We start from the raw sequence: 10,801 nt of genomic DNA on the forward strand, positions 1-10,801 counted from the left end.
AGCTCATGTAAGTTGCACTGAACTGCCCATCCCGAATCCTGTTTATGTTATCTCTACTCCCCTTTATTATTCAATTGGTGAACCCTTTGTGGATTGTGACATCTTCATCATTCATGTTCATACCAGTGGCCCTACTCTGGACCCCTCTTCTTTCATTGGTTCTTGGAATTATGCAACATTTACTACTGAAAAATTGTTATTCATTTTGTACTCATTGTAATAGTATGTAAAATTCAGTAGACATTCTTTCTTAGGATTGAGTTCTTGTTTTCAACAACAATCAAGATTAGTTCGTGATGCTTTGAAAGTTAACGAATGTTCATGAATCTTAAATAATTATTAGTTTTAATATGACACTTTGGTGCATAACATTCTATTATATATATATCTATATATATATATATATATATATATATATTGTTTTTTTAGTTTTATTAAACACCAACTTAAGTTTAATTTACCTACGTACCATTACAAATCTGGGTTTAATTGAAACATAAATGGAATTAGAAATTAAGAGAAAACTTAAATATTATGGAAATTTTGACAATGTAAATACTTGTATTGACAACAATCCTGAAATTACAACTAAAATTGTGTATTGCTTATTTCTTCAATTAAATATTTCAGGCATGTTTGGAAATAAAAAATATAAATTCAGATATTTTACTTACACTTAAACGTTTTTAATGTTACGCAGACTAAGTGTGCATGTTGGATTTTAATTAACAAGGCTCGCACATTAAAGTACTTGCAGCAATGTCTCACAGCAGAAGCTTAACGTTTCGAGAACTTATATCTACTCTATTCTTCAGGTGTTAAACCCGGTTAATAATGTTAGAAAGTAAACAAATATGCTTGATTACGTTGTAACTCAAAACTATGACAAATACTCATAATCCATATATAGTTTCAAATCGTCCAACGTCGTCAATGACCTTTAAAGAAAGAGTTATGCTCCGCTTTAAAATCACGTGGACAGGTAAAAATACTATTAAAACGCAATTACATTACCGGTTAGATATTTTATTTCTAATCCACCTGGCAAGCAATAAATTCAACTAATAATATAGTACAACTTGACTTTACATTGGCTTAAGAGTTGTAGATTTACACGTACTTCAAGAACAACACAATGTAGTTTGTTTTTAAACAAAAATCAAAATAATTTAGTTCGCTACAATATATTTTTAAAATGAAAACTATAGAAAATAAGGTTTTTATTTAATTTACTAAGCTAAGATACCCGAAATAGCAGCACTTTCAGTAAATTGATTGCTTAGAACTATAATTTAACTTTGGATAAACACAATTAAAGTATCGTGTTACTAATTTCTTGACCGATTAATTCGAAGTTCTTATTCGACATTTCGTTCAAATCTATGGGAATAAAATCATTTATGCAAGCTAATGGTGCTTTCCCAATACATTATGTGACATTTGCTATCCTTAATTCTCTAATAATTTCCAGATTGTTCAAATATCATAACATTATTCGATAGTTTCTTATCCCGACACTATGGTACGTTCAGCTTTGCATGTTGTCCATTGAGACTATATATGGTAGCATTTTTTATTTTATTATAAAAAATTAATTTCCATTTATAAACACAATAATTTTAACCCAGTTTCGAAATACAACCCGGGCGATAACATATTCCTTACCTTCATAACATTGCATTTTCGTGTTTATACGTAACATGGACCATTGCTTACAAGCGGACCTATTGGATTGTAGCTTACTCAAATGAACAGTATCTTTGATTTTTTTTAAGCTCTTTTCATTCTCGAGATGTCATATGGTCAGATAGGCATACACGACACAGGAAACAAAATCTTAAAATCACTTCTGCAGAAAAAAAAATCGTGTGTCGGCCATCTAATACTCATTTACAAATATATTATTTCAGCTACGTACCCGTTGCCATCATAGTTACCCAAAAGAACGATGTAAAAATGTATGCTAAAGCTAAGCCAAATCCCATGGAGACAAATACAACTTCATAGAACTCAGTCTAGCTTTATATAAATAAAGCTTAATGGAAAATTTCTGTCTATAGCTCAGTTCTTTTCTTAATATCGTGGAGACAGACAAACAGAAATGAAAATTTTCCAGCTCCACGATTGATAGGCTTCGGTGACGCTCAGCCAATAGAACAATGTAATTGCTAAATTTAAATAGAAAAAACTAGAAAAAGAAATAGAATTTATTGAGTGATTGTTGTAGAATGGATAATAAATGTTTAGCACAACATATTAGCTGTGAGGGAGATTTTGATAGGTTTGTGAAAGGAAATTTGACAATTGGGCGTGGGCAAAACTATATACTATATTAAGGTTCCTACAACTTCTGTATCAAATGACAGTCTTCAAATGCATTTTTGTTTGGAAAGGAGAGGAAGAGATATATGTTGCAATAATCATTGTCACAGATAATCACACACAAAGATGAGCCACAGGGGTCTGTAATCAGCCGATAACACGGCCGGTAATTAATTGATGTCGGATTGTAGTTATGATCCGTCCGTTGAGTACAAATTAATTAACTAATTAATTTACGATGTAATCCTTGGACCATTTTGTACTTAAATAATTACGGGACAACTAAACGAATCTGCGATTTTTTAATTATCGTAATTCTAAACTTTTAAATAATATTGAAAAGTTACAACGTAATCGTCTGGCAGTTTGTTTTGATAATATGGGCACATTTTAGTAGACAGATTCAGACGAAAATTTGCATGTAAATTTCTTAGATATAAGAATAACATATAAGGTAATTTTTTTACTTTGAATTACCATATGTAAATACTCTTAAAACCATTTTAAAGAAAATGTTTTTCCTGCAAGGAGGGGCAAAATTGTTGGCAGCTAATTTAAATAAAGTACGAAAAATGCCATACAGGGTAAACACAAAAGTTTGTATTTATATATAAATATCAGCTATTGTAATTTGAATCCACATAGCAATGACAAAAATACAAGGGCTTCTCTAAAGTTGTACATAAAATTGTGAAGTCTATACCTCATTTCATTCTCGAAATGTCTGACAGGCCAGACATACATAAATATATATCACACAGAAAAGAATTATTTTACATCTTCTCGGAAGACAAAAAAAATTGAAACAGCCTGCTGATTGCTTCATTAGTGCTCAGCCAAATTCTATGGTTGGAAGTACACCATTATCGGGCTCATTCTTGTCTGTATAAACGGAGATCTCAAAGGCGTATAAATTAAGTTTATGCATATTTTAAAGCTTCCAGATGACCTGTATCAAGATTAATTGCCACATGTTGGTTCACTGAGCTAGGCTTATTAGCAGTGTTAATAAAATTAAAAATTCCGGTGGTATAGCCGAGGTACTACATCGCAAGAGTAAGCTGAAATCAAATATGGCCACCAGCTTAAACATTGACTTTCATTCTATTTTTTTACTTTATTGAATGACCTAAATGTTTTTATTATATGACACTTGTTAAGATCTGACATAATTGTACTCTGCTTCTTTACACATTAATTTATTCTGCTATTTTATTATTATTGTTTTTACTTCATAAATAATCTGTATGTTATTATATGCCACTTTTTAAAATCTGACATAATTGTACTCTGCTTCTTTACACGTTTATCTTTTTCCTATTTTCATGTTCCATCATTATTACCCAACAGACTTTTTTATATATGTTTACAAATATATTCTAACGCTTAGCTAAATCATTTTGAGTGACATGCAACCATTATTGAACTCGTTCCTGTTAATATAAATGAAGGTTCATGGAAAAATTCAAATCTGTACATTAGTCTATTTTCAAAATATCGTGCGGACTGAAAATATATATATATGTCAGTTAAAAGTAACGAATTAAAATTATGATAAAAATTATATTATTAAATTTGCCAAACTGTAAATGTGTGCACATATGTACTCGACATTTGCTTCCGTTCACAATGTGGGTTAGTATATTTGTAGGAGGTGAAGGATTAAAAACAGAAGGACTAGCACTAACATGCCTATCACTTATCTCAGGAGTGCCAGGATACGCCTATAGTCGTTCAACAAGAAATTGTGTTCGAAGCTCCAGTTAAGTACAGTATATCAACCACTTATTCTATTGTGAGTACTCAATTGCACTTAAATAAAAACTGAAAGTTTGGTTGTGCGCCCTTAAATTAAATAATAGTAAACTTAATTTTGGAGACAATCGATCATATATTTTGTTGTTATTTTGTTTATTTGTCTTATAAATATTGTAGTTGGAATACTATTTACTGCCCAAGGCGTGTTGAGTAGAAAAGGCGGAGGGGATAAAATAAATACCACTAAACCAAATTGAGAATAACCCATAACTTACTAGAAAGAGAGGTCATAAATTGAATACATTTATTTTATATTCTGAAAAATTCCTTAATTTTCGTTTTTCATTAACTCTTCTGGATATAATGAAAATACACGTGAAAGATACTTATGACACCTGTCGCATAAGACTAAAAGCTGAGAAAGCAATTAAAAAGTTCTATAGTTATGTAAAACATCAGGCCAAATGTTTGGTTTATTAGATAAAAATTAATTACAAATTGTATCCACAATAGACATAATCTGAAAGGATAGTTGGGTAGTATTATTTGGTAGTAGGTCCACTAATTGAGATGACCAAATTGATGAACCCAAAGAAACAGTGTTTTCTTGGTACTATTTTAAACCAACCATTTAAATGTATTTAAAATGTTTTAAGTTTAAACGTACTCCATGACTAATACTGATTCGATAGTAATATTTTAATTATTGAAAATTGGTTTTATTACACCTCGAAACTGTCATTAATTTTGTAATTTTAAGTAAAGGCAAAAAAGTTAGAGGTGCAAAATGGATTCACTGTCGTTTGGTTACAACCAAATTCATAAAATTGCTGCGGTAAAATGAACGATCTCTGCTTTAAATGAGTCACTGATTCATTCACGTGTTTCTTATCACATTTTTCAAGAAACATCCCTATTTTAAAGTGACATCAGCGTAAATCATGAACCCCAGCGAGCACAATTAGTACACACAAGAATATTGAACAGCGATGAATGCTGGTATCGACATAAAGCAATATAGAGGACAATAAATCAACGTCAACATGTGACAAGCAATACAAGCCAGGGAATATCGACTGCCCGGTGCGACAGGTGAATCATTTTAAGATGTACGCAGCAGTTGCATCACAGCACACAAAAAACATAACGGTTAAATCTGGTTTTTCGAAACTAGATTTCAATCTATTATATAATTGGTAGTGTCCGAACGTAAAAATAAGATACATAAATACCCGAAGTAATCTTGTTTTTTTATTATTTGTTTTCTATTGTTTCTACACATACACATGCCAAAATATTGTAACTTTTCTACTATGTGAATTTTAAGTCTCGTGTAATATGGCACAAAGTGTTAATAATTTAAAATTGCTTTCTAACGAAGAAATTGTAGTTATTTAAACCATGTGTTTCATACGAGTTTCCATAGAAAACCATTATATCAGTAGCAGTTTTGAAAATATCGGTGTGCATACAGCTTGAAATACACTGAAAAAAGAAAGACATGGAAATGTTTAAATGTAATCTAATAATTAATGAGGACGGCAGAAAGTGAACATAACAAAAAAGAAAATTATTGCCTTTTGTAGTTAGTATGTTTCGCTTCAAATGTTTTTTTTGCTGCATTCTATTCATGCCGTGTACTATTGTTACGCTGTTACGTTTTATGTTGTTTACAACAACAGGTAACTCTTTTGTAACCAGTGCAAATGGGAAAACTGCAAGCTAAGTGTCCATTCATTGTTACTACAAACAGTGGAAATATGCAACAAAAAATGTGTGTTACAATTTATATTCTCAAAACACACCCACATTTTAAACAGACAGAAGTGAGCAAAATAAAATTTAATTAAAAAATAAACATAAAGCACTTGAATTTAAAAATGATAGTATCATTATTCTGACCAGTTAAAATGAAAGATCACAACAGTGTTGCAATTTGAGTGGAAATCAAACTTTGCTTTATTATTTTAAGTTATTCATTGATTTTTAAATTATTTAAAGTTAAACGAAAAAATACACACAATTAAAATACAAGCAATGTTCTTATACTTTACACAATTAATTATTTTACATAAAGGAAACGTAAACATGTATGTTTCACACTTAAAAAAATCAGACATTCAAACACAAAGTACCCACGCTGTTGTTTATTTACTTCAAATTATAATCCAATCTTTTTCTTATTATTATTAGATATTAAATCACTTCATTTAAAATATAGACTGTAAAAGTTATATCAAGTAGTCCCCGTTAGGTTATTAAAAATGTACTTTATAGAAGAATTTACATTTATTACATTAATTATTCGTACTACAACTTATTTATACATATCCCTCTAAAGAGCAATTTTCATGGTATTGATTGTGGCTTTTACATAGTTAGCTATACGTTGCTTTATTTATTCATTTTACGATGTTTGGATTTGTAAAAATAGAGTTACTAAATTGCAAACCTTATGTAAAAGGTGTGTGTTATTTGACCTTGGTCAAACAAATAACACACAGAATTATGACCACTAAAACAGTGTTTCAGATCCTTAGATTTTAAAATTATCCTGTGGACCCCCTAGTATATTTTCAAGTCCCCCAAGAAAAATTTGTTGTGCCACCCCTGATACTCATATAGCATGTCTACATCGATGTGTAAAGTAATTCATATATATTTCTCTTTAATTTGTTGTAAAGTGCAATTTTTAAATTATATGTAACGTGAGTCTTTTCATATTTCGGGCACTATTTTTAGTATAAAGTATAATTTATAAAAATTAACCTTTTATGTTATTTGCTAGTCTTTATAAGTTTCAAAAGTTTAAAATTGATACGACAAATAAGTTTACAATTTCACTTGTGTTTGAGTTTATCCTAAAGTAAATATAAGATGTACTGATTTTAAAACTTCATAATACATGTTATAAAATATAATATATTTTTTCTAGTTTCCAAAAATATAAATAGAAACATAAAGTTACTGTAAGTGCAAAAGGTCGTATGTCAAAAACTTGTGATTTTATTTTATTTGGTGATAAACATAGCATTTCATGTTCTGCAATTGCTAGCAAAATATCTTATGTCATCAGCTGATTATAAAGAAGTTGTATTGAATTATTAAAAGGCTGTATGTTTATGCAGCTGATTTTTGTTACAGCAAAAAGTCTTATGTTGTTTTCAAGGTTAACAGTGCAGTTCTGATTAGAATAACTTCGTTCTTTCACTTCTGTTCGACATGAAAATAGAGTTTTTATTTCAGTAATTAAGTGTTCCCAAACGATTTTTAAATGTTATTTTGTTTGTTTTGATTGTTAATATAACAAGAGTGGAAACTAGACGAAAACATCAGCAAATAAGGTAAGCATTTAGGTTATGTTTCTTAAATGAGTTTTTAAGCACAAAATAGTTTGTACAGGTTTTATTAGTTTTCTAATCTTTTTATATAATACCTTAATAAGCCATATACAGTTTTAAATTATAGTAATGCACGGATTTATTTAGTTATTTTAAAGTTTTTGTGTGTTCTGCAAAAAGTCGTATGTTTCATTAATGTACGAGTAAAATGACCATTGGCTTTGAGCAGAATTTGAACATACATTTTGCAGTTTGTGTTATTTGATAGATTGTAAATGAATTTCAACACTTTGAAAATATTGAAGGTCCACATTTCCAAAAGGAATGATTTTAGTGTGATTAAGATTGACTGACTAGACCCTACTACATAATATATAAGTTTTTTTTGAAGCTATATTCAAAGGTTAAGTGTTAAGTTTACTGTTGTTTTGGTTAATAAAAACATTTCAAAAGTTAGAAGAACCTATTTTAATTATAATAGGCTAATAAAAATAATTTATGAGAAACATCTAATCTTTGTTCATGTTTCAGAAGAATGCTGGCAAGGGGGAAACTGTTGGTTGTCTTGGTGACAGGAAAATCGGAACAGAGCCTACCTGCTCTTGAAACAAGTTTATAAGTTAATATGGTACCTTTTCATTTTCACTGTCTTTTCAATATAACTGTTTAAAAATATACAATATTATAACATTTTATTATTGTGGTTTGGTTGTGTTTCAGAACTCCACAATCGGAATTCTCCGTTTCTTGAAAACAATGTACAAGAAGACAAATTATCTGCTTCAGAGGACTACGAAGGCAACTTACCTACTGCTGAAACCAATGAAGTGGAACTACCTAGGCCTATTGCTGGTATCACTAATGAGTTAGTGTTAATTTTCTGGCAGCTGAAAATTTTCTTATTTACACCATTTACTTAGTTATTTTATTGAAGTCAACAACAATGTAAAATAGGAATACATTTAAAGAGATAAAAAGCTTGCCAAATTTGGAAACTACATTCAAATTAAAAACCTAAACTAGTAACTTATGTAGTTAAACTGAACAGGCAAAAGTAAATAAATCTTCTTCAGTGTAGTTTTTTTTTTTTTTTCAGGAGAGTTTCCTGCAAGGAACTTTCCTGAATGTGATATCCAAAAGAGAAACACACCTGATAACGATGTCCAGGAAGTCGAAGCTGTTGCTGAGATCGACAAACTACCTATCCTTATTCCTGAAATGGCTCATGAGCCAAAGAACTTGCCTATTTTCTGCAGGCCTGGATTTAGATTCACCTGCTGTTGATAAAACCAACTTAGCCTGTGCAGATTTCTCAAAATATAATTCACCTTTTGCTAGCATTACATCACTGCCTGTTGTTGTATAAAGGGTGGGACTTTGAAAAATTACATTTTACCTCTACCGATCAAGATACTCCGGTGACTGCTAAAAAGGCCTTTTAGAGCCACTAAGGAAAAAAGCAGAGAAAAAATTAATAAAATGTTAGACAATATTAATGAAAGCACGATTTATGAATCTGTTTTCTTCAGATTCATATTCAGAAGAATACCAATCTTTATTAAGCTCAAGTGATGAAGATAGTGATAATGCCTCTAAGAGTCAAAAACTTTCAGTAAAAATAAATGTTGCACAGGAAGCAAAAACTAATAAGAAGCCAAATATGAATCAAGAAAAAAATTAACCACATGAAACTGATTTAATTATTGCACAAGAAGGAGCTCAGGGGGCTGGTCTTGAAGAGGTAAAATCTGTGCCTTTGGATAAAAAGAAAAAGAAGAAAGGGGGGAAAATGTAAACTCAAGTTATTGGGAGAGAAACTTACATGCACGAAAAAGAAGACGTGGTGAAAAGTATTTAGGCCTTAAAAAACAAGATACTGGTAAGTATAAACTGTTGAAAGAGAAGAAATAAAACTAAAAGGCCGGTGCAGTTGCAATAATGTGAGGCACTTTAAATGTAAAAACGTGAGTGAACCTGATAGATTTAGAATGTTTACAAACTTTTGGAAAGGTATTGAAAGTTGAGAGGCCAAAAAAAGCAACAATAGTATCTTTTGGTGGAGAATTCTACACGAGATTTTCGGCGTGGTTCTTCTGTTCCAGGAACTCGCGAAAAAATACGTCTTTTAAGTACTATCTAAAGGTTGGAGATGAAAGATTGCGAGTATGTAAGAAAATGGAATCGCACTTATTGCCGTGCTAAAACAAGTAAAATTTATTTTAGAACCAATGTGGGAAAGTAAGAACAAATTTTACAGAGAATATCTCCAACCAGCATCAAGGGCTCTTTTTCATATCGTGTTTTACACCAAGAACATAGGGGGTTTTTATTTAAAAAAAAGACCAATGCGAGACTGGCTTAAAATACAAATTGGGGAAAGTTACAATTGAAGAATACAATGACCACCAGAAGAGGAAAGTTGAAGCAAGGTAATGAAGAGGAAGCTGACAAAAAAAAGAGCTGAACACTCAAGTGAAGTATTGAAGTATTGGTCTATGCTGTAGACGTGCAAAAAGTTCCAACTTTTCCAAATATAAAAGCGTCAACAGCATATTATAAAAACCAAACTGGACAGCTTATAATTTGGAAACCATGAGGGGACGTGCTACGTCTGACATGAGGAAACGGAGGTGTTGACAGTGATGTTTTTGCATCAATGATAGTGAGTTTTTTAAGGAAAATGAATTAGAAAAGAAAAAAAGTGCCACTGAAATAATTATTTGGAGCGAGGGCTGCACCTACCAAAAACAGGTGCAAACTGTTTCAAATGCTTTACTTTACTTTGCAATACAGGGTGGTGTTACAGTTTACCAAAAATATTTGGAAGTAGGCCACACTCAAATGGAGGTTGACGCCATGCACAGCAAAATAGAGAAAAAGATTATGAATAAAGAACATTATGTCCCTGCTGATTAAGTTAGAGCCATCCGAGAGGCAAGGACAAGTCCAAGTCCGTAAAATGTGGAAAGCCTGTCTTTCAGAGACTTCTTTTGTTTATTCTTTTGTTATTATAAAAGTATTCCGGCCCGGATCCAAAAAAGGGAGAACCGTACGTCACTGATCTAAGATGTCTTAGGTACAAGCCAGATGGCCACATTTGGTTCAAATTAATGTTTTCTGAAGATTGGGACTGAGCTGCCTAAGCGTCCTAAACCAATACGTGAAGTGTACAATGAAATTAAGCCACTCTATACAAAGCCTCTTTCTATTCAAGAAAGGAAGTTTAAAGATTTGCAGGAGTTAAAAGCATGCCTTGAAGAGGACTATCACTTATTTTATGATAACCTGAGTCACGGAAACTAAGTAGAAATTTGTCCTTGCAGTTTACCTTTTAGTACAGTTTACAATTTTGTTACAATACATTGTAAAATCAATGATTT

General features: G+C 31.1%; 1 pseudogene; it reads left to right on the forward strand.

The window, feature by feature from the left end:
- The window catches only part of LOC124358414, a 230,551-nt pseudogene extending 221,846 nt beyond the window's left edge, over positions 1-8,705 (forward strand).
- Positions 8,706-10,801: the final 2,096 nt, after the last annotated feature.

Source organism: Homalodisca vitripennis, chromosome 3, assembly GCF_021130785.1.
Source record: "Homalodisca vitripennis isolate AUS2020 chromosome 3, UT_GWSS_2.1, whole genome shotgun sequence".
Classification (NCBI taxonomy): Eukaryota; Metazoa; Arthropoda; class Insecta; order Hemiptera; family Cicadellidae; genus Homalodisca; species Homalodisca vitripennis.